At 34.1% G+C, this 25,249-nt stretch overlaps 1 protein-coding gene across 2 annotated transcripts in view; it reads right to left on the reverse strand.

The window, feature by feature from the left end:
* The window catches only part of Lrrc7 (leucine rich repeat containing 7), a 518,752-nt gene that overhangs the window by 226,808 nt on the left and 266,695 nt on the right, over positions 1-25,249 (reverse strand). The gene's annotated exons all lie outside the window — the stretch shown is intronic.

Consider the following 25,249-nt stretch of genomic DNA (forward strand, 5'->3'; position numbering starts at 1 on the left):
AGAATTTATTATCTTGAAATAACGTCACCAGGGCAGACCTTAATGCAATACCCCTCATATCCTTATGAAAAAGGGAAATTAGAATGTAGATACACAGAGAGAAGACCATGTAAAGAAACAAGAAGACAGTCACCTACAAACCAGGAAGAAACTTTCACAAGAAACCAGCTCTGCTGGTACCTTGATCTTGGACTTCTAGCCTTCAGCATTATAAGAAAATAAAATTCTATTGTTTAAGGAAACCAGTCTATGGCACTTAATTATAGCAACCTTAACAAAAGAAGACACTACCTGTGTATTTCTTTATTTTTACTGATTCTTTTTAGTTATGTATAACATTAGGATACATTTTGATGTAATCACAAGAGCATAGAATATAATTGCTTTAATTCTGTTCCCAGGATTTACTCCCTTCCCTTCCTCCCCTCCCTCTATTCTACTGATCTTTTTGCAATTTATTTTAGTTTTCTTTCAAAATTAGTGTCTTGTGGATATATTTGATGTTGGGATTCACTGTGTTATTCCACTTACGTGCATTTGAAATTTCGATCAGATTCATTCCACTGTTCTTCCCTTTTCATGTCCCTCCTTCCTCCCCCTCAATCCCCTTTGTCTACCCTACTGATATTTCCTCTATTTCAATGAATTTCCCTCTCCTTTTATCCCCCTTTCTCTCTGTCTTTCTCCAATCCCCCTTATTTTGGATTAACTTCTGCATACTAGAGGAAACATTCGACCTTTATTTTTGGGGGACTGACTTATTTCACTTAGCATGACAGTCTTCAGTTCCATCCATTTGCCAGAAAATGCGATTAAAGCATTCTTATTTATGGCTGAGTAATACTCGATTGTGTGTATGTACCACATTTTTTTCATTTTCTTTATCCATTCATTTGTTAAAAGGCATCTATTATCTATTTCTTCACTAGTTGCTCAGAGTATAAGGGACAGAATCCTAATATAACAGGCTCCATAGTGCAACCATGTCTTCCTAGCCAGCTTCCTCTCTGACCATTCTCTGCCTCATGTTATATACATCAACAATCTTTAACTACTTACAGTTTCTTGACATACTGTATTCCTCACCTACACAGGTACCTCTGGTACCACTGTCCTCACCTGGCTGGCTTCTATCTAGTTCTTTCCGTTGAGTTTAAATCATTCATTTCCAGGGAACCATCCTTACTAAACTGATTTTTTTGAGTAATGCACATAGAAAGCTTGTAAAATAAAGACAAAAAGAGGGGGAAATCACCATAAACTTTAAACTCTAACATTAGTATTATAAATGTTTAATAATTTTCTTTTGAGATTTGGAGACCTATTTTATTTACACAATTGAGGTTTTATTATGCAAGTTTTCATTCTGTGTTTATTTGATTTGATATGATTCTTTGAATTTTTTTATTATCAAGAATAATTTTAATGGATTTATAATAAATTCTACCATGTTGGCTTACTTCAATAAATCTAATCATTCTTTTATAACCAGAAATTTTGAATTTGTCATTGATTGCCCTGGGCTTAATAATTCACCTAATTCTAGATTGCTCTCTGGCCTCTGGACCTGACTATCTCTTGGACCTTTTCATTGAGGTATTTCACTCAGACTTAACTAGTTTGCATTGAATCTGATTATTTCTCCTAAGCATCTTCCCATCCTTCCCACTTTTCTCACACCTTTCTCTGTATCTGTTTATAGCATAGTAAGCACCAAGTGCCAAATCCTCCAAACCAGCAAACCATGAGTCATCCTTGACTTTCCTTTTTCTGCAATCTTTTCCAGTTCCAATTCAGTCCTTCACTGAAGTATTTGACTCTATCTCCTAAGTATATCTTGTATCTTTTTCATTGAAATGCCATTGATTCAAACTGGTTTTCATGATTTCATGGCAATTGAAATGGTTATAAACCCATCCCTCTGTCTTTAGACATCTAGATTCCATCTTCCTCAGATTTGCTCCATAATTATTGCTTTATCTGATTTTTTTTTACTCCATAGCTTATTGTTCTTGGATCCTTCAAAGCCAAATTCCAACCATTTGGCATAGCTTTGTACTAGGTATTTCATGTGTACTATGTCACTCAGTCCTTCTTGTTATCCTCAGAGGGAATCAGCTTGATTTTCTGATTTTATATCAGTTCTTCTCAGAGAACTATATTGTGATTGTGACTTATGTGTCTGTGTGTCTGATTCTATCCCTAGAGTGAAAACTTAGAAGAACAAGCTATAAAAGCTAAAAAGATAAAATGCCTAAACATCTATGTTGGCAGAATTTTCACTGTATGTTCAAGGTAGGAAGAATAATACAAGAGAAAGGAGACTAAAGAGTAAGGAACTTGCAATAAAAACCTAACCAGAAATAAAAAAAAATATTTTCTGTAAAGTTCTTTATACTCAAGTCTTTGCTATCTAGTTTATTTATACCATTTCCAAAAGAGTCTGAAAAATGTAATATACTGTTCCTATTGTGAAATAAATATATATAAACTTTTTGAAGCTTAGTTGATTAAGAAATGTTGGGAAAACAAAAAACACAATGCTAAACATATTATTCTAAGAATAACTCAGGAAATCACAAGTTGTAATCAATAGAGGTACACATTCATTATTTCAAACATGGGAACTTAATGGAGGCTTCACAGTAAGCAATAATTACCAAAGGAACACTAATACAGACTTGATATTCCATGGTAACAAATTAATTTTGAAACTAATTGAAAAGAAACTTTGTTTTGAACAACACCATTATGAGCCCTGGTTATTGTTATGATTTTAAAGAATGTTCTGATGTTTTCATTTTCTGGGACACGTGGTTATATGTTTTCTCTAAGGGCTTGATAACAGTAAGAAGCTTTATGAATAGAAAGTGATATATAACCCTTGGAATCACAAGGTCCACGTCTTAGTCTAGGTGTCATCAGACCCTAAACTCTCAAAATTCTGTATGTGCATTCTGACAGGGTAAAATGATAGTTTTCTATAGTTAAGCCTGCTGTTGTGGGTTACCATTTTGGGATCCTCACTTATTTTCCAGTTTTATGTTCCACTTGCAGACATTATAGCTCTCTCATCTCTGGCACAATAACCCTGTCTTCTTGTAAAACCACAGTTCCATAAAGACCCCATAGCCTTGGAGCACAGAAAGCGGGGAGATTATTCCACTTTTTCTCTTCTCCTGTCATCTGTTCCCTTCTTCTTTTCAGACCTAGTGACTAAAAATTAAACAAATGTAGCCAACCTTTTGTCATTAGATAACTTTTCCTCCTGGACCTTCCATCCCAACATTTTAGAATAAAAAATAATAATGCACCTTAAAACTAAAACATCTTGCTGACTGTATCATAAGTTTTATTCTGTTGGCATTTGAGAATGTGCCATCTTGCTAAATGCAAATTGATACACTATTGAAAAGTAGATGGGGTACCTTCAGACACAGTTCTTGCATTTCAAACTTTCCTTCTACCTCAGAATACTCTTTTTCCATTTGGTGGTAATATCTAGGAGTTCTATAGTCACCCATTACTGCTGGTGAATCTAAAGTCATCCTGGTCACAGGCTGATTTCCCATTCAGCTGGTATTTTGTTCAGTTGTTATGTCTCCCTTTGTCCTCTCTAAATAGGGAATTTTCTTCAGTGGTTCACTTACCCCAGTGTTCTTAAGGGTCTCAGTTCCTTGACTGTAGGAATTTGACACCTATTGGTGTTGACTCCTAAAAGTTTCCTTGGGCTCCTTTCTATTTAATACTCTTAGTTATTTGTCCCAACAACTGTGTTTGTATTGTGTAGTGTCTGAAAATAGTGTATATTTAATAAATACTTGCTGAATATTAAATCCATGTTGTGTAGATGGTCAGCTGAAGTCACAATCGGGATCATAGCTGATTTATAAGAACCTGTATTGGTGCTTAGTTATCCCTTTGAGACAGAAGGGGTTTCCTTGGTTTGTGTAGAGTAGGGTGGAAGTAGTTTCCCTCAAGAAGGAGGTGCTCGGTGAAATAACTATAGCCACCTTATTTTCATACTTTTGTGATATACTCATTCTGTCCCTGATGGCTAATGGCAGCAAAAAACTTTCTGATTGAAAAGGGATGCTGAGATTTTTTTGAGAACTACCTTGTTTTTCTGCCCTTATGCTCCTCTTCCTTAGAAATAAGAGTCAACTTGCTAGGATGGCAAGGTTGCCATATATTCCTATGTACCATAGAAACTCCCAACCCGTACAACCTTTAATTTATTGGTATAGATATTCAGGTTTCTCTAATCCTCAACATGATATTGCCTCTACCTACCAGTAATTCTTTGCATCCAGTGACAAAATAATCATAACCACACTTTCTCTTCTTCAGTTACAAAGTTGCTCACTAAAGACTATAGGATGTGAATACCTGGCAGCATCTCATCAGTGGTAGAAATATTTCAAATTGTTTTTTAGTCTGATGATGTAATTTCTTTGTTGCTTCATGTTTGACACTTCAAACACAGGGCTATGGATATTTGATGTTCTTTTCTTAATATCAACCAACAATACATTTAATGATCGCATTGGCTACTACAGTGTTTGGAAGATTCAAAATGTGCTTCACTAGCCTTCTGACCTGGTCACAATAGGTTTTTCTTTTTTTTAAATTTTATTTATAGATGTACACAATATATTTTATTTGTTTATTTATATGTGGTACTGAGGATCAAACCCAGTGCCTCACACATGGTAGGCAAGTGCTCTACTACTGGGCCACAACCACAGCCCCACCAATATGCTTTTTACACACATTTTCAGTAGTATATGTTTGAAACTGTATTGATGAATATCATTACAAAACTTTTAATTTTGGTCAAGAATATTCATCTATTTATTCATCTATCCAACTTATTCCATTTTCCCCCCACATACTTGCTACTGCTCTAATCAATGCAGATTGAAATGTGAAAGATATTCTTTCATAAAGAATTAATAGGTCTGCAAGGAAAATAAGCATGTGAAAGAGTACAGCACAATGAGACAGTTCTCCCTCTCTCTCTCTCTCTCTCTCTCTCTCTCTGTCTTTGGCCAAGAGACTATGGAAGAGGGATGGCTGAGCCCATCTAGAATCACAAGAGGTCTTCTGCAGGAGCTTATCTCCTCTGAGTCAAGACAGGTAAGCAAATAAGTTAATCAAAGATCAGGGAGAAATGTGAAAGGCAAAAGAACCACACATACACAAGACCAGAACTGAGAATGTAATTTAAGATGATTGGATCACAGAGGGGAAGAAGGGGAAGGAGAGACAGATGAGGGGCAGGTCATGAACGGTCATTATGTTAAGGGGTGTAGAGTTTTTTTTTCTCCAGTGTTATTGAAATTACTAAGGACTTTATGGTAGAAAGTGACATAGGGTTTATATTTTACCTTTGGAAAAACAAAATGAGGGTGGCAAGTGTGGAGACACAGAAATAGGTGATTATAATAGCTGAAGCCTGAGATAATGATACTCTGAACTAAAGTAATTGTAATGGAGATAGAAGAAAAAACAGATCTTAGAGAGATTACTCAGAGTTATAATTTGATGTTTATTTATGTAATTATTAGGTGAATGGCTGTGTCTTTTATTAAATATTGGTTTAATTAATGAGGACAAAGATAGGATTTCTTTTTGCACATTATTACAACTCATGACACAGAAGTGCCTAATAAGCATTTGTTGAGTGAATGCTATAACAATGAATTTAGAAAGTACATTCATATTAATGTATGCTATGCAATGGGCAGTATATTAGTCAGTGAGGAGATAGTGATGAACAAGCTGAACAAGATCCCTTTCCCCAAAGAGAAATTTTAGAAAGGGGACAGAAAATGAGAGAATTTGTGATAGTAATTAGTGCTACATAGGCATTAAAATAGGGTATTTGTAATGTTTCTGGGGTAGCAGTAGCTACTTAGATTGGAGGGCCATCAGAGACCTTTTGGGGTGACATTTGATTTGAGATTTAGATGATAAAAAAAGGAGCCAGGCTCCGGGGGCAGAGAGTTCCAGACAGAAGGAAATGAATAAGCGAATTAGACAGATTTGACAGAACTTGTTGACTGATTGGATGTGGGCGTAAGAAATAGGCCTAAAATGATTCACAGGATCTAGAAAATGTTGTTTCTATTAGCTGAGCTTGGGAAAGCTGGAAAAAGTACAGATGGTGACGCAAACAATGAGTTCAACACTGTAGCTGTTGATTTTAAAGTACCTGTGGTGTGTTGAAATACACAGATGATACTTTGCCTCTGAGACAGATTCTTTCAAAGAACAAACTGAGTCTGGACCATGATTCTAGAGGATTGTTCCAACACTATTCTCCAGGTGAAATTTTCAACTGCCAACCTTCAGTTGACATTTGCTGAATCTTCCAAAACCTGCTGCTATTCAGGACAGGTAGATGCTATTCTTATGATTCAGATTTTCAGTTAATTTGAACATTACTATTTTTTATCAGTAATTAAAGGTGATGTGATTATTAGTTATCTATCAGTAGGCTGTAGCAGTTTCAATTATTTCCAGGCGGAAATCAGGAAATCTGAATTCTGCTATATCCCTCAAATATAACAATCCGTACGAATACTGAACAATTTCTGATGTTCTTGTGTAGTTTTACTTTTTTTTTTTTTTTTCTAGTCCCTGGGATTGAACTCAGGGGCATTTAACCATTGAGCAACATTCCCACATTCCCAGCCCTTTTGTGTATTTTTTTCAGAAACAAGATCTCACTGTGTTGCTTAGGGCCTCACTAAGTTGCTGAGGCTGGCTTTGAGCTTGTAATCCTCCTGCCTCAGCCTCCTGAGCCACTGGAATTACAGGTGTACGCCATCATACCCAGATAATTTCACTTCCGTTGAAAGAAGTTTGATTCTTTTGGAATCCCACCCATTACTGTACTCCAGCTAAATAACTGGAGCATTGCATATAAGAACATACTATTAGTTTTCCATGTCCAACCTAGACTTGAGTTCTGGCTCAGAATGTGTAGCTTGACATGATTTTTTTCCAGTACTGCTTTGGTTCATAGATGAGGAGGATGACAATTACATTTCTTTACTAAGTATACTTTTGTGGTTAATCTTGAAAGGCATCATGATGAATAATGAATATCTGAAATAGAAAGTGTCCTTTGTATACAGACATACTGAAGACTGCCCTGCTATGGACATACACAGCTGCTGTGATTTCTCAGTGAGATACCATTTCACCAGAGAAGGCTCAACTACAAGGAATTTGACCTGATAAAACTGCCCTGCATGTTGGAAAACTTTCAAAAAGAACCAGAAAAGGCAGATTGTAGCAAACTATTTTATCATATGCACTTGTCTCTGGCTGCAAGATCACTTGTGATTTTCAGTTCCACCATACACATAAAGCCAAGGGCCTCTGGTCTAGAATTTAGCCTCTCCATTAGCCTCTTCTGTCATAGCTGTACTTGCTAGAAGTTTTCACTGACAGCTGTATCCAGCCTGCTCTTTCAGTTCTACAGCATCAGCTTAACATTTCATTCCCTAGCAGATCTCTTTGGTCTTAATGTTCTCTTTGGATATACTCCACTCAACTTTTATCAGAACTATTTGCTATGTTCCTCCTTTTTAGTTTGATTTCCACTCGTAGTTCTCCACAAATAGAACCTGTTGAATTGCTTGTCAGATCCAGCAGAATTCAAAATGTAGATTGAATGTGTTACATTTTAGTAGACAAAATCCATTAAAAAGTTTCTGCAGTTCTCCAGTTACCACAGATAGATGTTTACTGACACTCTCAATTATCTCAATTGATATGCTGACACAAGGTCATAGTAAGTTGTGCCCAGAGAACATTAAGAATGCCATTTGTTAAAAAAAAAAAAAAAAAGAATGCCATTTGTTGAACTTTTCTTAAGAGCCTTATCTATGAACACAATCCAGAAAAATATCAACACTCACTATTGAAGATGGGTATTCAACAGCAGATTATAATGCAAAAATTTATAAATTGCTCACAGCAATTGAAGTAATTAAATGGAAGTTCTTTTTAACTTTTCTATTTAAAAATGATCTGTGTGTATATATACCATTAACATATGACTTTTATAAATTTATAAATGTGATGGTTCATGAATACCTTTGTTGTGTTGTTATGATTTAAAAAAAATTTTAGGTACTTTTGTGTGTGTCTTCCTCTTTCCTCTCTAATTGTTCCCATGTTACTCTCCCTGACCTCAATCCCATGTGACTCTAATACATATCCAATACATATCCTACCACATTTTTTGATGCTTTTATAATCACATGGAAATACATACAAATACAGGAGGTTATGGAATTATTTGTTTTACAAAACTAAATTATAATATACCCACTTTTTGTACCTGTTTTTACTCCTTTGAAAATAACTTGTAGAAATGATCATTTTAATAGATTTCTTGGGTCTCGGTACCATTATTTATGCAGCCTTCGTTCTATTAACGTAGTTTTCTAAGTCTTTTTTCCCCCAGGCACTCCAAACAATACTATGTAAACTTATTATAAGTTAAGCAATATACTTGATAGTTGCTTTTGTATATGGTATAAGACCATCTAATTCCATTTCATTTAAATGGATCACCAATTCTACAAAATATACTTATTAAATAATTCACCTTTTATCACTGATTTAAAACACCAATCTCATTTTAAATTCTTATGAATACTAAGATCTACATCTGAATTTTAATTTTGTTTCACTCTTTTTATTTTATGACAATATTTATTTAATAAGAACACCAATTAATATGTTCTGATAACTGACAAGGCAAGTCTTGTGCCATTAATACTTTCAATTATAAATTCTTACCTGTTATCTAGCATTCATTTTTTTATGCTATATTATAATTAAGATTATTTCATCCAGTGAAAAGCCTTTGGAATCCTAAGAAGAGTTGAGTTAAATGAATATTGAACTTCCTTAATTAGTAATAAGGATAAAAAACACTTTAAGGACATTGGATCTTATATAAAATAATGCCTTTTCATTTTTTTAAGATCTTATTTTATATTCTTCAACAAGAATTTATAGTTTTTTTAAGCATCAAGTCCTTCTTGTTAAATATTTTCCTATTACTTAATTTTTGTTGCTCTAGGGAAATAGAATATTTATATTAGGTTCTTTCATCAGTGATTATTTTTCTAGAATGGAAAAAAACTATTAATATTTATCTACTTATTATATCTTTAACCATCTTGCAAATTAATCCTTATTCATTTTAGTAGTTTACCAGGGCTCAGAATTGCTAAGTGGGCATAGCATGATTATATGATTAGCAAAGAATATAAATGTTACTGTCAGTTATTTCTACTCATATAAATCTTTAAATCCTTAATTTAGCTTTAAGAATTGTGCAGTCTGGGGCTGGGGATGCAGCTTGGGGGTACAGTGCTTACCCAGCATGTGTGAAGGCCTGGGTTCAATGCTCAGCACTAAAATAAAAAGAAGAGTTATGTGATACTGGGCAAGTTTCCCAACCTCCTGAAGTCTTATTGCCATTCTTACAAAATGAGAACTGATAATGTACCAACAATATAGTGATAACATGTGAATTAAATATGTTGATAAAAAATACAAAAAGTACTTTAGTTCAGCATCTGGCAAGTAGAAAACTGTAACATGATGAGATGAATAGATTCTACAGCCAACATGTAAGAAAACTAATCCACACAAAAATATGAAAGTTGACTGTTGCAAAATAAAATCCAAGAACAAACAATGTTATTTCACCTAGTGTACTTTCTAGAGTTTAAAAAAACAATTAAAAAAGAAGAAAAAAAAAACCTTAAATCTAAATCTGCATAAAGAAAGAAAAATAAAAGGGAAATAGAAAGACCCAATTAAATTTCATGGGAACGATTAGAAAATAGAGAATTGAGCTCACTGGTTGGCTTTAGTAGAAATGAATATATTCAGTATAAATGCTCACATTACTTAGTTCAAGTTAACTTATTAATAAAGGAAGATTAATATAGTTTCTCAAAGTGTTTACAGATATTACTAAAATATAATTTGAGTAGATTCTCCAGAATTTTTTTTTTGTTTTAAAATGGGTCAGAATGAACTAATTTTGTCAGTTTATTTTTTTTTATTTTTTATTTTATTTTATTTTATTTTTTTTTACATTTACATAGGGTAATGATGTTTATTTTATTTTTCCCCTCCCCCCCACCCCTCCCACCCCTCTTTTCCCTCTACACAGTCCTTCTTTCCTTCATTCTTACCGCTCTCCTTAGCCTAACTCTAAACCTAACCCTAAACCTAATGCTAGCCCCTCCCGCCCCCCATTATATGTCCTCATCCGCTTATCAGCGAGATCATTCGTCCTTTAGTTTTTTGAGACTGGCTTATCTCACTTAGCATGATATTCTCCAATTTCGACCATTTGCCTACAAATGCCATAATTTTATCATTCTTCATTGCGGAGTAATATTCCATTGTATAAATATGCCACAGTTTCTTTATCCATTCATAGAGCAAGCAATTATGAAATTCATCTGGAAGAATAAAAAACCTAGAATAGCTAAAGCAATCCTCAGTAGCAAGAGCGAAGCAGGGGGTATTGCAATACCAGATCTTCAACTCTACTACAAAGCAATAGTAACAAAAACGGCATGGTATTGGTACCAAAATAGACAGGTAGATCAATGGTACAGAATAGAGGACATGGACACAAACCCAAATAAATACAATTTTCTCATACTAGACAAAGGTTCCAACAATATGCAATGGAGAAAAGATAGCCTCTTCAACAAATGGTGCTGGGAAAACTGGAAAACCATATGCAATAGAATGAAATTAATTTTGTCAGTTTAAAGAAACTTTGTTCTACTATTTTGAATTCCTTGGTCCTTTCTCAATTTTGTTAGCTCTTAACAAAAGCATTACATTTAGAGAAAGGTTGACATTTAAATTATTATCATTTAGATAAGAAAACTCCCCAGAAAGTCATTAATTTACACTTGTCAAAAGAAAGAGACTTAAGTAACATCAGAGTCTATTAACCTTAATTTCCACAAGAGCAAAATAAAAGAGAATAAAAATTCTTGACTCAACTTATAATAAAAGCCTTTACTGACAAAGGAAGACAAAATATTCAAATTAACTGTCTATCAATAGTATATTGGAAGGAAGGATCATAATTGAATATAATTATAGTTTTGATATTACATACATAGTAATCTACTATATAAATAGGTGATGTTAGAAAAACTATTGATTAAATACCAGAAATCATATAGTGTACACACTTACTGTCTGTAAACAAAAAAATCTTTATATTTGTTTTCATTTTAGTTGCTGGAAATACTCAAAACTTTGCTCTCAAATACATTGTTTTTGGTATATGGGTTGTATATGAAGCTGTGGATTTGGTTTTGGATCACCAGGCAAATGTTTTGGATTTTATGGGAGCATTGGAGCTTACTTCTGTTTTTAAAGAGTGGCACTCATTTTTTCAATAGTTTCTGGGGTCTGAGAGAACAATGTATTGTATGCTGTCAATTTCTTTTTTCAGATCTGTCAATATTTATTTTATATACTTACACATATAGGATTCACACACACACACACACACACACACACACACACACACATATGATAGATCTACCTTTAAATTGACTCATGCCATTATGTAAAGAACTTTGTTGTCTCTAGAGACATTTCAGGCATTGAGGAGGTTACTAAGATAATTAGAAGGACTTAAAGGACAATTCCTTGAGAACAAGAGGTCAGAAAATTTATAAATTCAAATGATTCTTGTACTGTGGACAATTTAGAGCAAATGTCTATGACTCATGGTTTAGTGGGTAAGGGTGGTGATTCTTCCATCAGTGCATCGGCTTCTGAAGCAGTTGTTATGTGGATTCCACTTTGTAACTACCATTTGGAGTAAGGCAGGCAAAGCAGGTTCAGAATTGGTAAACTCTGAACCCCGAGGCCCTACCAAAACTTCCAACTCAAAGGATGAGAGGGAAAAGACAGAAGAGAACATTGAAAGAGACTTCGAGTGTGGTAATAGTGGTGAACCTGGATGGCACTTCTCTCTGAATGTATATTTATGTTGAATGAGAACTACTATAGTATTTGACTCCCCCTGAGAAGCTTCTCTTGTCATGTTTTCATTCCCTTTTGGGACCAACAGAACAATCCCATCTATCAAGCATCAATCATGCACAAGACACTTTGGGTGTAATATACATATTATATTAAATGAAGTTCAGTGAGACTAATGCCTCTGAGGCATGAGAGTAATAAGAGATGAAAGAGACTTGAAATCATGTTCACCCCATTCAAAATCCATGCCCACCCCGCTGAACCATGATGCTTCTGCTAAAGGCAAGGAACTGCAGGTTGAATTGAGGGAAAAAATCTAGATTTTATTTTGTTGACAGAATAATTTGTGATTTCCTAAAATACTGGTGTATTTTGGAAATTTTTATTAGATTTTAGTAGAATACTTTTTTATTTTGCTACTAAACTGTTGGAGCAGTGCATCTAACAGCTGTTTTCCTCCAGAGTAACACTCATTTTTTTATTATACAGTTTTCAAGTAATAACTTCATTTTGTATGATATCATAAAGATATCTAGATTCCCATTGCATCAAGTCACCTCTAGAAAATTGGTTTAAAAATAGTTTGTGATACACCAAAAAATTCATATTCCTGTTTCATCATCTTGTTCAGTAATCCCAGAGGGAAAAATCAGTGTACATTTCTGTTTGAAGCTACAAAAGAAAAAATGTAACAGAAAACAATAGGAGAAAATTTAGGGAGATTAGTTATCCTTGTTTCAATCATATCCAAACATTTCAACTTAAAAATAGACCACAGTTGCCAGGTGCCGTGGTGCACACCTATAATCCCAGCAAATCAGAAGGCTGAAGCAGGAGGATCGAGAGTTCAAAGACAGTCTTGGCAAAGGCAAGGTGCTAAGCACCTGAGTGAGAACCTGTTGCTAAATAAAATACAAAATAGGACTGGGGATGTGGCTCTGTGGTTGAGTGCCCCTGAGTTCAATATCTGATTAAAAAAAAAAAAAAAAAGGCTACAGTTAAAGCAGAACTGCTGATTTGATATTTAATATTTATTTTGTGGGTAGAATAGAAATAACAAACATAATGTGAATTTAATGGGATTTTATATTATCTATCCAAAATCTTATCAATGGAATGTCTACTAGATTTTAGGAAGTAAAATTTTGCATCTTCAATGTTAGTCATTATATTTGATTGAAAATTAAAATACAAAAAGAAAAATACTGTCTACATTACTGAATTTCTATTATGACTAGCAAGAATTTTGGGTTTCTTATTTTCTATTATACAAGGTAATAGCTATGCACTAGTGTAAACAATTGAGTTCATATTTCCCATTCATGTTTTCCCAGAGTTTGCATGATTTCAGTTCTGCCTTCATCTTAGATTATCCACGTTCACCATGTTTCTTCAAGCTTAGTGAAATAAGAAGAAGGGGGTTAAGGGGAAGAGAGGAGGAACAGATAAGGGAAGAACAGTGGAATGAATCTGACCTAACTTTCCTGTGGACATATAGGAATAGAGCACAGTGAATCTCCACATTTTGTATATGCACAAGACATCCCAATTCAAAAATATATAAGCAAACACCAGAAAGATCAGTAGAGCAAAGAAATGGGAACAGAAGGAGGAGGGAAGGGAAAGTACTGGGGACTGAATTAGAGCAAATTATATTCTGTACTTTCATAACTACGTCAAAATGAATCCTAATGTTATATATGACTAAAAAGAACAAATAAAAAAGCTAATAAAAACCATGTTTCTTCTGATAGCCTGAAAACTTTTGTAAATGCAAATTTTTTTCTGTTAGGAATTATATCCAAAAGGTAAAGAAACTGAAAGTGCTGTTTCTTATTGAGAACTAAAGTAGAACAATTCCATTAAATTATGCCTTATTTTATAATTTTAGATTACAAATCAAATAATGGCTTCTTAAAGATGACAGCGGAATGTAGTGCTTACTATTATTAGTTGTTTCTTTTTTTCCATCATATCTACCTTTTCAGGGGGATAGTTGCATTTGGGCATTAGGGATAACTTGAACATTTTATAAACATTTCCAAGTACAATGCATTTAAAATGCATTAGAAACTTTGGTAAAAGGTGTCAATAGCAAGTTGCAGGTGCATTATGGATATTCTGATACATAGTGCTTTAAATGGTTTCCTTCCCAGGCAATAACATTTGGCAATTTAGAAGAGGCCATATTGCTTCACAATGCAGTGTGCCTTCTTTGTCATTTCCTTCTTTAGAACACATTTTCATTTTACATAATGTTATGGAAATTCATTCTATCTAAAATGTACTATAATAGATTTTCTCATAAGAAAACATAATCTAAGAACATATCCAGGGTTGATATTTTTTCAATTAAAATTGATAATATATTCAATTAACTAATTTTAAAAAGCAAAGCCCATGTAGAATGCTAGTTTAAGCCACACTATTGCATTGCCAACATCTTTTATAAACAAAAGAAACCAATAACATTTCGAATGTGTAGTGTAGTCTCTCTCCAAGGCTGGTGGATGGCTGCAGGTCTACAAGTGAAACAGGAAGAAAGATAAACAATGTACACTAAGCTTGAGCTGTTAATTTGTCAATAATCAATAGCCAGTCATAGTGGACAGATGATTTGGTGAGACAATATCACAGAACTTAAATTTCTGTTAATTTGTGGTCCTTAAAATCCATCAAGTATTCACCCGGTGTCCAGTAAGTGTGTGGCATTGCTGTAGGTCCTGAAGCACTTCTTTCACAGTATGCTGCCTAACTTCATTTAACAAGTGTTCTTAGAGCGTCTTACTTGCACCCCACTTTGTTGCCAACATGAAGATAAATGAATAAAAAGTTCTTCCCTTTAAAAGTTCACAGTCCTCTTGGGGAAATACTCACAGATCACAAATTCAACACACGGGTGATCAATGCTTTCATAGAGAAATGTGCAAGATGCTATGTAACAAAGAGTAAGGAATGATTAATTTGTGCCTGAAGTGTCAGGAAAACACTTCATATTATATAAAGAGTGACTTTTGGATCGCACTTTAAAGATTCATAGTAGATCAAAAGAGAGAGAAGGGCAAATAAAGCATTTCTTCTTGATGCTTCCATGTCCTCAGGTACCTCTGTCTCTCATCTTAGCTTCTGTAGTCCTGAATTCCAATCATTGTCCTGAAAACAACCTATTTAATTATCCCTCACCCCTCCCCACATCTAGCTCACTACATCTAGCAGGCTGCTTCTACATTTGTAAAACATCTGACTTCCTTGAAGACTGCCAAACTCTCTTACTTGGATTTCCTTCGGTAACCTCCAGTCTCAAATGGATGGTCAACAGTGCCTGATGGTTTTGTGATACCATCCTAGTATAGTCCCATTTCCCACTTTGGAAGAAGGTTTTCTTCATGCTTCCTCTTATCTCTTCAAATCTCTAATATGTTCTATTCACTGTCAGGCAATGACTCTTATTTAGGCTTTGTAGAAAAATCTGAGCAATTAGTTGAGAATATCCTTATCTTTCCACTGCCAGGATGCCAATATTACATTGTGTGAGGATCCCTGCTTCTATGACCACTTCTTCCACTTGTGCTGTATATCCTATTCCCTCACTTTCTCAAGCATTTATTCTTGTAATTATTTCCTTTTTCTCCTGAATCATTAATTCCTCTTTCTACTGGATCATACCCATTAGCATGCAAGTATGCTTTACTATAATCTATCTTTAGAAATTCTTTCTACAACACTATGTCTCTGTCCTGATTCAGACACCTTTAAACCATTGCATTCTGCAGCAAAACTTGAGGAAATTGTCTGTGCTTGGCTCCTTTTGCTAATCCATATTCTCTCTCCAGTCAGTATAATGAGTCTGCACATAATGCACTACTGAAATAGCTCTTATCAAGCTCTGATGGATGATCTATATCTTGCTAGTATCAATGCTCAATATTCTTTGCTCATCTTACTTGACTTTTCAGTAAATTTGGTGCAATTGACTCCTTTCTCTTGCAATTTTTTCTGGACCTGTGTGGCACTACTTCTACTTGTTTTTTTTTTTTTTTTTTTTTTTTTTTTTTTTTTTTTTTAAGTCTCTGGTTGCTCACTCCTCACTCTCAGGATCTTTTACAGACTCCTCTTCCATGCTTAAACTATAAGAATTAAAAGGGTCCAGACTTAATTCTGGGTTCTCATTTTTCTCTATTTATACTCTGCACATTGGTTACTTCAGTGTGTGTGTGTCATAATTTTAGATATCATCTATACCTTGATGAGTTTTACATTCATTTCCCCATCTTCCTGAGCAGATGATTTATGTTTCCAACTGCCTACACTTGATTGTTTAATAGACATCTCAAACTTTCCATTGCCAATCTCATCTCAAATTTCTGATTCCTTTCCATCTGCTCCTCTTCAAATTTTCTCTACATTAGGAAATTGTGTCATCATCCATCTAATTAGTCAAACTCAATATTTGGGTATGCTCCCTGATTCCTACTATTTTTTTTTTTAACATCAGAATCATGTCCATTGGCAAGGCTCCAACTCCAAAATGACTCTCAAATCTTTCCACTCACCACCTCCATAGCTACACCCCTAGTCAAAGTGACCATCATTTTAATCCTCAGTGGCAATCATCTCCTAATTGGTGTCCCTCTTTCAATTTTGCTCACCTAAATCTTCTTCTCCCTAGAGCAGCAATCCTGATTTTTGTAATGCTTAGATTGAATCATAGTTTTTCCTTGCTGAAGGCCTCAGAGGCTCCTCATTGCAGTCAGAATGTAATCCCCATTTCCAGACATGGCTCACCAGATACTTCATAATTGTACCCCACCTGCTTCTCATACCTCATCTGGTGCTCTTTCTTCCCATGCTCACCAACTACTCTGGCTTTTCCTTAGACACATCAACCTTGTGTTGTACAAAGCATCATAAGTGCTTTACACCTGAAATTCTTTTTGGTTGTTGATTTTGTTCTTTCTCTAGAACTTCATCATTATTATTTAAGCCTAAATTCAAGCTCCATCTCTTCATAAAAGTCTTCCCTGACCAGCTTAGTCAAAACAGAAACAAAAACATCCATCATTCTCCTCCCCAATGCTCAAAAATCAAAACTTTATACATCATCCTGTTTACTTTATAGCAATTACTTATATAACTCGCTTATCTCTGTATGTTTTCTTGTCTGTTTCCTTTCATAGCATTTGGAGAGAGTATATCTCTATTATCCAATGCTAAATTATCTAGCACCTAGAATAGTGCCTAACACACATGATCAGTTAAGGTTATTTTTAATTGAACTGTTCATTATATGAAGAAAGATTTTATTAGTGTATGTCAAGAGGCACAAATCTAAAAGCCATATTTAGAAAATTTAGTGGGAAATGGCAGGAGGGAATGTAGAGAGTCAGATTATAAGGTGTCTCAAATGCCAGGTATAGTTTTAGATGTTATTGTATGAGCAATGGGAAGTGAGAGATTTTTCATTTTATGTTCTCTTAAATACAGTTTTTATGCATTTTGTAAAATGAAGTTGTGTAAGTATATTTAAAATCTTTATCTATTTAGATGAATGTAATAATGTTGAGATGTCCTTTTATGATTATATGTAATATGAGAAGTATTATTCTGTTTTCTTTTGGAAATTGCATGAAACATTTAAGCAAAGTGAAATTTTTGCTTTTAGAGACATGTTTAATTTAGAAATGTTTTGTTATAGCCAGAGGAGTCAATAAATAGTCTTAATAACATTTTAATGTTAGTAAAACAAAATAATTCATTTATCTAAAATTCCCATGAACATTTCCTCAATAGAGAATGCAATTCTTACTTTTAACCAATCCACATAGCATAATGTATTCCATGCCATTGTTTCAGATTGAACATTAAAGAGCTAATGCTTGATAACTGTCATAGCTTTTAAATCTGATTAATTTTATTTCTAATTTTGCTCATAAAATTATAGAGCATTTATTTTATAACTAGGAAAGATTGCTATTATGTAGTAAATATGAAGAGAAATTCTATTAAAATTATGAATAAAGTTTAAATTTAAAGAGAACATAATAGAATTACAATGTAGTTAGGGGAAGGTTCTGGGTCCTTTTGAGTACAAATGATATAAAACTAAACATAGTGGATAAGTGATTTGGCAGGTAAGAAATCATAGAGTTGAAAATCCATGAAAGAATAAACTAAAATCTCCTGTTACCGAAAGGAAATATAAAATATTCATCCAAAGAAATTAAAATCATAAAATTAATATCTTACATGAATTTTTATTTTAAATATTGCTCAGGCATTGGATCTTAAATGTCACAGAAACTGTGAAGAACTATAACAATTTAGAAATATTTCCCTTGCATCTGTTCAGCAGAAAAATCAAGCTTTTTAAAGATGTATTTTGCATACTGAAAGACCTGAAATAACCCTGACTTGAGTAGAGAGGAAAATGGAGAAATGAAGAAGTGAAAAATCTATGCAGAGTTAGATACATTTCACCTCTTTCAGCATTTCTTATTGAACCAACTACCAAAGATAGGTAGTTGTTTGTTGTATATTCATGAAGAGTGCTTTTTAAAAATAAAAATCAAAGCATGGGTGGCAAAAAAATCTCATAAAATGCCATAATAACATATGCTTGCAGAAATTCTGTTTTTTTTTTCCCCTGCATCTACTAATTACAGAAGGGCAAGAGTGAAAATCAACACACTGATACCTGTTGAGTGCCCACTGTGCCTGTGCCAGAGCAACATCTGTAACTCAGAAGGGAGAGTACATTGTTCAGCCATTGCTTACTTGGCAATTAGATGATGGAATTAGAGCCTTAGATAATACAGTCAAGACAACAAAAAATTCACAGAATTAAGCTTATTAGATTTCTGAATAAAACTATAATCAGATCAAAATTTCTGTGGAAACTTTGCCTTGAAAAAACTCTGGCATAATTTCCAAGCTACCAATCGAAATACAGAACTTGTGGTTAATTTCATGACAAAAGTGATGGAATGTCATGGAATAATTTAGGGTTTTTTAGACAATAATGGGAAGGTCTCAAGAAAGATGCTGAGAAATACAAAACTGCATTGTGTCCTGGATATGTATGGCAGAGACCCTGTGGGATGGTGAAAATGTTGGGAGATAATGAAGCAAGAAATGTTGACTCCGAGCCAAGATGGATCTTGATGTGTCAGTTTTTTGAATACTGTGAGCAGCCATTGTGAGCTTTTGAATTGAACTGTTTCATGGTATGTTTTAGTGAGGGAGCTCTGACAGCAAAAAGGAGGATGGATTCTAATGAGAGACCAGAGGAAGGGGGAATTGTTGGAGGCAAAGGCAAATATTATTAGGAAACTCAAGAAGGGTGATACCAGTGGGAAAGGAGGAGGCTCAGATGTGATGTAAGTTAATGGCCAGAGATTAGGGGGTAGTAGGAAAGGAAAAATGGATAGGTATCTCTCATTTCTGTAATGAGCTGAGTGGCACTGTCACTGGATTATATGTAGGAAGAACCCCAGAGGTTTTGTTCTGTTTTGTTGTGGGGTGGTGGGCAGAGGAGTGGGACAAGGAAGATTTAAGTTTTGACATGTCATGAAATATTCCATTTGAAGATTTGGCTATTGGAATGTGGAAGTGGAATTGGGGTGAAAAGCTCAGGTTGGATATAAGTGTTGGCAAGTCATCAGCACACAGGTGGTACTTGAGACTGCAGTCATAGATCTGTCAACTAGGATCTTTGTATATTTTTCTGGCTTGAGACAATGAGAAAAAAGTGAGTATTGGTATGACATTCAAAATGAGCCTTTAGCTTGACACCGTGGGGCATGCCTGTAATCCAGCGGCTCTGGAGGCTGAGGCAGGGGGATAAGTGAGTTCAAAGCCAGTTTCAGCAAAAGCGAGGCACTAAGCAACTCACTGAGACCTTGTCTCTAAATAAAATATGAAATAGGGCTGGGGATGTGGCTCAGTGGTCAAGTGCCTCCAAGTTCAATCCCCAGTACCCCTGCCCAAACCCTCCCCCCACAAAAAAAAAAAAAACAAAAAAAAAACAAAACCCTGAGCCTTTAGTAAAGATGGTAAATTTATGCAGAAGTTATAAAGGGGGATACATTCACCTTAGGTTGTTTGGTTGTGCAAATCTTTAGTGAATGAAGTTGTAAAAGTACATGAAGACAAAATGTTGGTTATGGACCCTTCCTGATGCTACTTGAGTGTTGCTGTTCAATTTTGCTAAGTCTGTATTATCTAGGTTCAATACTTGATTCATTACCCAATGGAATTACCAATTATAAAATGAAAACACAGATCTTTAAGATTTAATTATTAAATATAGTTAAACTTTTTATATACTTTATTGAGGATTAGAGACAACTATCTGTGTGATTACTCATTAAATACTGTTAGATAAGAAAGCTGTTAGTATCATATACTATTAAGACTTTTATTAGGAAAAAAAACCCCTAAAAAATACTATACCCCTTATGATAAAGAGACTTTTAAGTAGTAAAAAAAAAAATATAACTCATGCCAATTTTTCTGAATACCCACAAATTTTCTAAGTGCTGGTATACAGTAATTTTGTTTAAAAATTTTTCTGGCTCTGAATGATAACAAGATATTTTCAACTATTACTCAAAATATACTCTTAAAATAAGATCACTGAGGTTCAGAGAAGGCAAATAACTCAGCAAATCAGTCACAAGGGCCTGAGTACAAATCTAGGTTTGGCAGGAATCATATACACACTCAAGGACATTGTGGCTCTTCTCAGATGAGAAAGGACCAGAGTACAGGCTAATTGTTCTGTGAGAGCCGAAACCTTGAGATCTCATAAAACAGAAGCCACAGCTTTCAACCTCACTATTACACAGGGCAGCAGTTTTCATCTTTCAGTAAATGTAATCATCAGGGATCAAAGAAGCTATTGATTAAAGACTCTGACAGGAGCGATTGTTATCACAGTGTTATGTGGTTTTTGTGCCCCCAGCCCCTCACTGAACTTGTACCTTAGCTAACCATAATGTTCTCCATTTTATGATGAAAGTACAAGGTTTAAAAAGAACCATAATTAGTTCACAGAACAGAGCTCACAATCTTTCCTTTTGTGACTCTATGGAAAGTACAATTTAATATCTTAGAAGAGATTCTAATAATCACATTGTTATAATGCATTATAATTTTAGAATGTTTTAAATGTAGATGTCATAATATTGCTCATTTCCTTGAAGTAAAAATAAAGCATCAAGTTAGAAGATATGAAGAAAATAACTGATTTGTGTACAATTCTATAAACCCAGAGAGCACTACTTTGGTCACCCTTGATTAGTTAGATTGTCATGTAGTCAATTTGATAAACATATCCCCCAATGGGACAGTGCCATGGGTTCAGCAAAAATACCATGCCCTGTAAACTGATATACACTGGTAAAAGCACAAGGTAATATAATTATGAAAACATATATATATCCAATTGTGCATTACAGTTACAATATAGAATTATAAAACCATAGTAAATAGCAACATCAAAAAACCATTCAGTAAGCTGTGCCTGACAATGGAATTTTTGTTACAACAGTACTAAGGAACCTATTGATATATTTCATTGAAATAAATAGAAATAGTACTGCCAAGTGAGATGAATTCATTAATAGGACATTTAAGTGAGAATAGAAAATGAGTTAGTCATCTGTCCAATTCATGACCCACATTATTTTAAGAATTTTTATTCATTATGTTGATAATGATAACTAATAATACAATTGATAAATAAGGAAGAGGAAATTTCTATTTTAAAAATCATAAAATTATACAAACATTGAAAATATTATAGAAGTTATTCTTTTGGAATGACTTTGAGAATAAATTGCTAAGCAGGTACCACATCATTCTGAGATACCACTGTGTGTGTTTCCTAAAAATAAAGACATTCTTCTATACATCTAAAAGGTAACCATCCAAAGTAGGAAATCAACAGTAAGACATTGCTCCATCTAATCCTCAGACCTACCAAAGTTCTGTCAGCTGCCCAAGGATTCCTAGAAATTCACAAAAAGGGAAGACTACAAAGTTTCTGAATCTATTTTCTGGGGGAACATCTCTTAAAAAAAACAATGATACCTAAGAAATGAAATCATATAAACAATAAACACACCATTTACTAACTATCTAGCATACGTAGTTTAGTAGTTTCAAATTATCATTTATGTTGTACTCAGAAAATGTTTCCTAAATTATTCTATAGTACTTTTTACTTAGGAAACTTCAGAACTTCATTGATAATAAAATGTAATGTAGTCCTATTAACAACGCAAAAGAAAATTTCCTCAATTTTCCTTTAAATCATTTATTACTAAGGGAAGTTCAAGATTTCATAGATAATAATAAAATGTTATCCTATTAATAACACAAAGGAAAATTTGCTTAGCAAAATGTTCTCTTTTTGAGTGACTATACTAGAAATGTTATAGTATTAAAATGATCTCCTTTACAAAAAGGTAAATATTTTATTTCTAAGTGAAAATATAAATGTGAATGTTAACAATTGTCCATGAAAATATTGGGAATAGATTGGAATTTCAGAATTAACACTTTTCCAGATTCTATAGCTTTATTTTATATTCTCATAATGGTTCATGACCCAAGAGAAGTTGCCATGGCCTCTGACTTCTCTCTCCACTTTGAACTGCTTTTCCACAACCCCAAAAGTTTCTTATCTATCAAGTTCATTGAATTTATTCCATTTTAGGTATGTTCATCAGGCTTGACTCCATTTACTGATACAGCCCAAGTAAGCTTGCTGGAACATATTTTAAACACTCCACTAGTCAGTGTTTTATAATGGCAGACTGAAATATACTTCACTCCTTGTACATCAGAGGTGGGAAAATATGAATATTAATATTAACCTAATCTATGTATCTCTTTCTTTGTATTAGTAGTTTTACAACTCTTACATGTGTATTTACATAATACATGTTAGTATAAGTTGAAAAAAATTAATTGTCAACATATAAGGCCCTATTTTAACTTCAAGATACTAGAAAAATTCTTCTTACAAATATGGAATGGTTTTATTTAAAGATAAATCTATCATCATTACTAACCATTTTATACTATTTTGTTACTTTTGTGGAAATTGTTCATAAATTTTATTTTTAAAAGTCATTCTTTTTCTTTCACTCTTATCTTTACTTAATGTGTCACATTCTAATAAATAAGCAAGTAAATATATTACAATACTTTTGGATTTCCTTTAATATTATAAATATTGTTTTTTAAAATTTCAAGTTATTTTCTTCCCTTATGAATTAACTATTGTCCAATGTGGGGAGGAGGAGAGAAAAAAAGAGGGGTGGGGAGGAAGCAAGGGGAGGTTTAAAATTCAAATCTCAACTATTGAGAACCTCCAATCATTTGTTCTTACCTGATTTAATGATAGTCACCAAAGACTCATTTGATATATTTGACGTTTCATATAGTTTTCCAAGGGGAAAAATAATCAAGTGACACAAGCTGTCCAGGTCATATGACCACTTTCCTTGTGAATCAATATATCAGCCTTTTGCTCGGTTTACTGAGTGCCTACAGTGTTCCAGGCACTGCCCAATCAGCAGTGACAACACAGAAAATAAGTCTCTCTTTAATGGAACTTAAATTTTTCTGAGGAGGTAATCTCCAAGTAAACAAAGAATCAGCATAATTCAGAGAATCATAAATACTATGAAGAAAACCAAATGGAAAATGAAATGGTATAAAGACTGAGGACACAATTTTATATGATGTGATTGGAGAAGGCCTCTGAGGAGGCAATCTCTAAATAAAAACATGAATCCTAAGGAAGCCCTACCATGCAGGGAACGCTAGAGAGAGAAGCAACCATTGTAAAGACTCTATAATGAGAACAAACTCATTTTGTTCAGGAGGAACCCCAGCACAGCTGAAGAATTTTGGAAAGAGGAAATGCTGTGCCATCATGGAAATTACCCATGAACTTGACTTGCCAGCCCTCTTTCTGCATCTGATGTATCTGGTACACTGCTCAAATTGAAATTTCAGACCATGTAAGCACCGGACATGGTAGGAACCTCTACAATGACCCCAAAGAATATCTGGCTCTAGAAATTCACATTCATGTAATTCTGCACACCATGCCAGATTTGATCTCTGAACCAACAGCATGTATGGCAGAAGTCATGGTGTGTCACTTCTGAGATCAGACGATAAAAGGACCAAGGCTCTGTCTTGGATTCTCTCTTTGTAGTCATCTCTGGGGGAAACAAGATCCCAAACTATGAGTAGCCTGAGAGAGAAGTTCATGGGCAAAGCCAAGAAGTAAACCTCTACCCTATGATAAGTGAGAAACACATTTGCCAAATAATGCCTGAGTGAGATTAGAAGCAAGTTAGATGACAGGATTCCAGCTGGATTGTAAGATTGTGAGAGATCCTGAGACAGTATTACCTGCATCTAGCCTCTCCCAGATTCCTGATCCTGAGATATTTACACAAAGACCAATGAAAAATATTTTTATAAATATTTATTGAAAATATCTGACAATCTATGTCAGGTTTTATTTTCTATTTTAAATCAAGGACTTGACAGCAGTCCAGATTCTCCTCCATACTCAGTATTTTCTTCTTCAACTAAATATATATTTAGATGAAAGGAATAAATGCTCTTTCATTTTGGTTTAGTTTCCACTTAGCCATGTTTAAATTTCCTCCTTTTAGGTTATTTATCTCAGGCATTTGTCACAGCAATGCAAAACTAACAACATACCCTCCAACCCGGGCAAGGTGTCTTGAATTAGGCCCACGCAAGATGCTCTACCTTAGAAAAGGGTATTACTCAAAAGTGCGGGGTATTGAAAAACAGAGCAGTTTCCTCCTTTCTGTGCTTGCTTCTTATGGAGGAATGCACAGATGCATCCTCTACATATGTATTTAAATGGATTTCATATCCTTTTTGTAAGTTATCATAATTAAGTCACTATTTTGCAAGGACTATATTTCATAAATCATATCATGCATTGAACTTGAAGGTATGTTATTGACATTGATTTTAAAAAAACAATGAAATTTAGTATATTTTGCTTAGGGAAAAAAATAAGATTAACTTTTGGTTCATCAGAGGGATCTAAGTTCTGTTAAAATAAAATTAATCACTGTTTTCTTAAGTTTTTCTGTAATACTAAAAGAAGGTAAAA

This window comes from Sciurus carolinensis, chromosome 1 (assembly GCF_902686445.1).
Source record: "Sciurus carolinensis chromosome 1, mSciCar1.2, whole genome shotgun sequence".
NCBI classification, from domain to species: domain Eukaryota; kingdom Metazoa; phylum Chordata; class Mammalia; order Rodentia; family Sciuridae; genus Sciurus; species Sciurus carolinensis.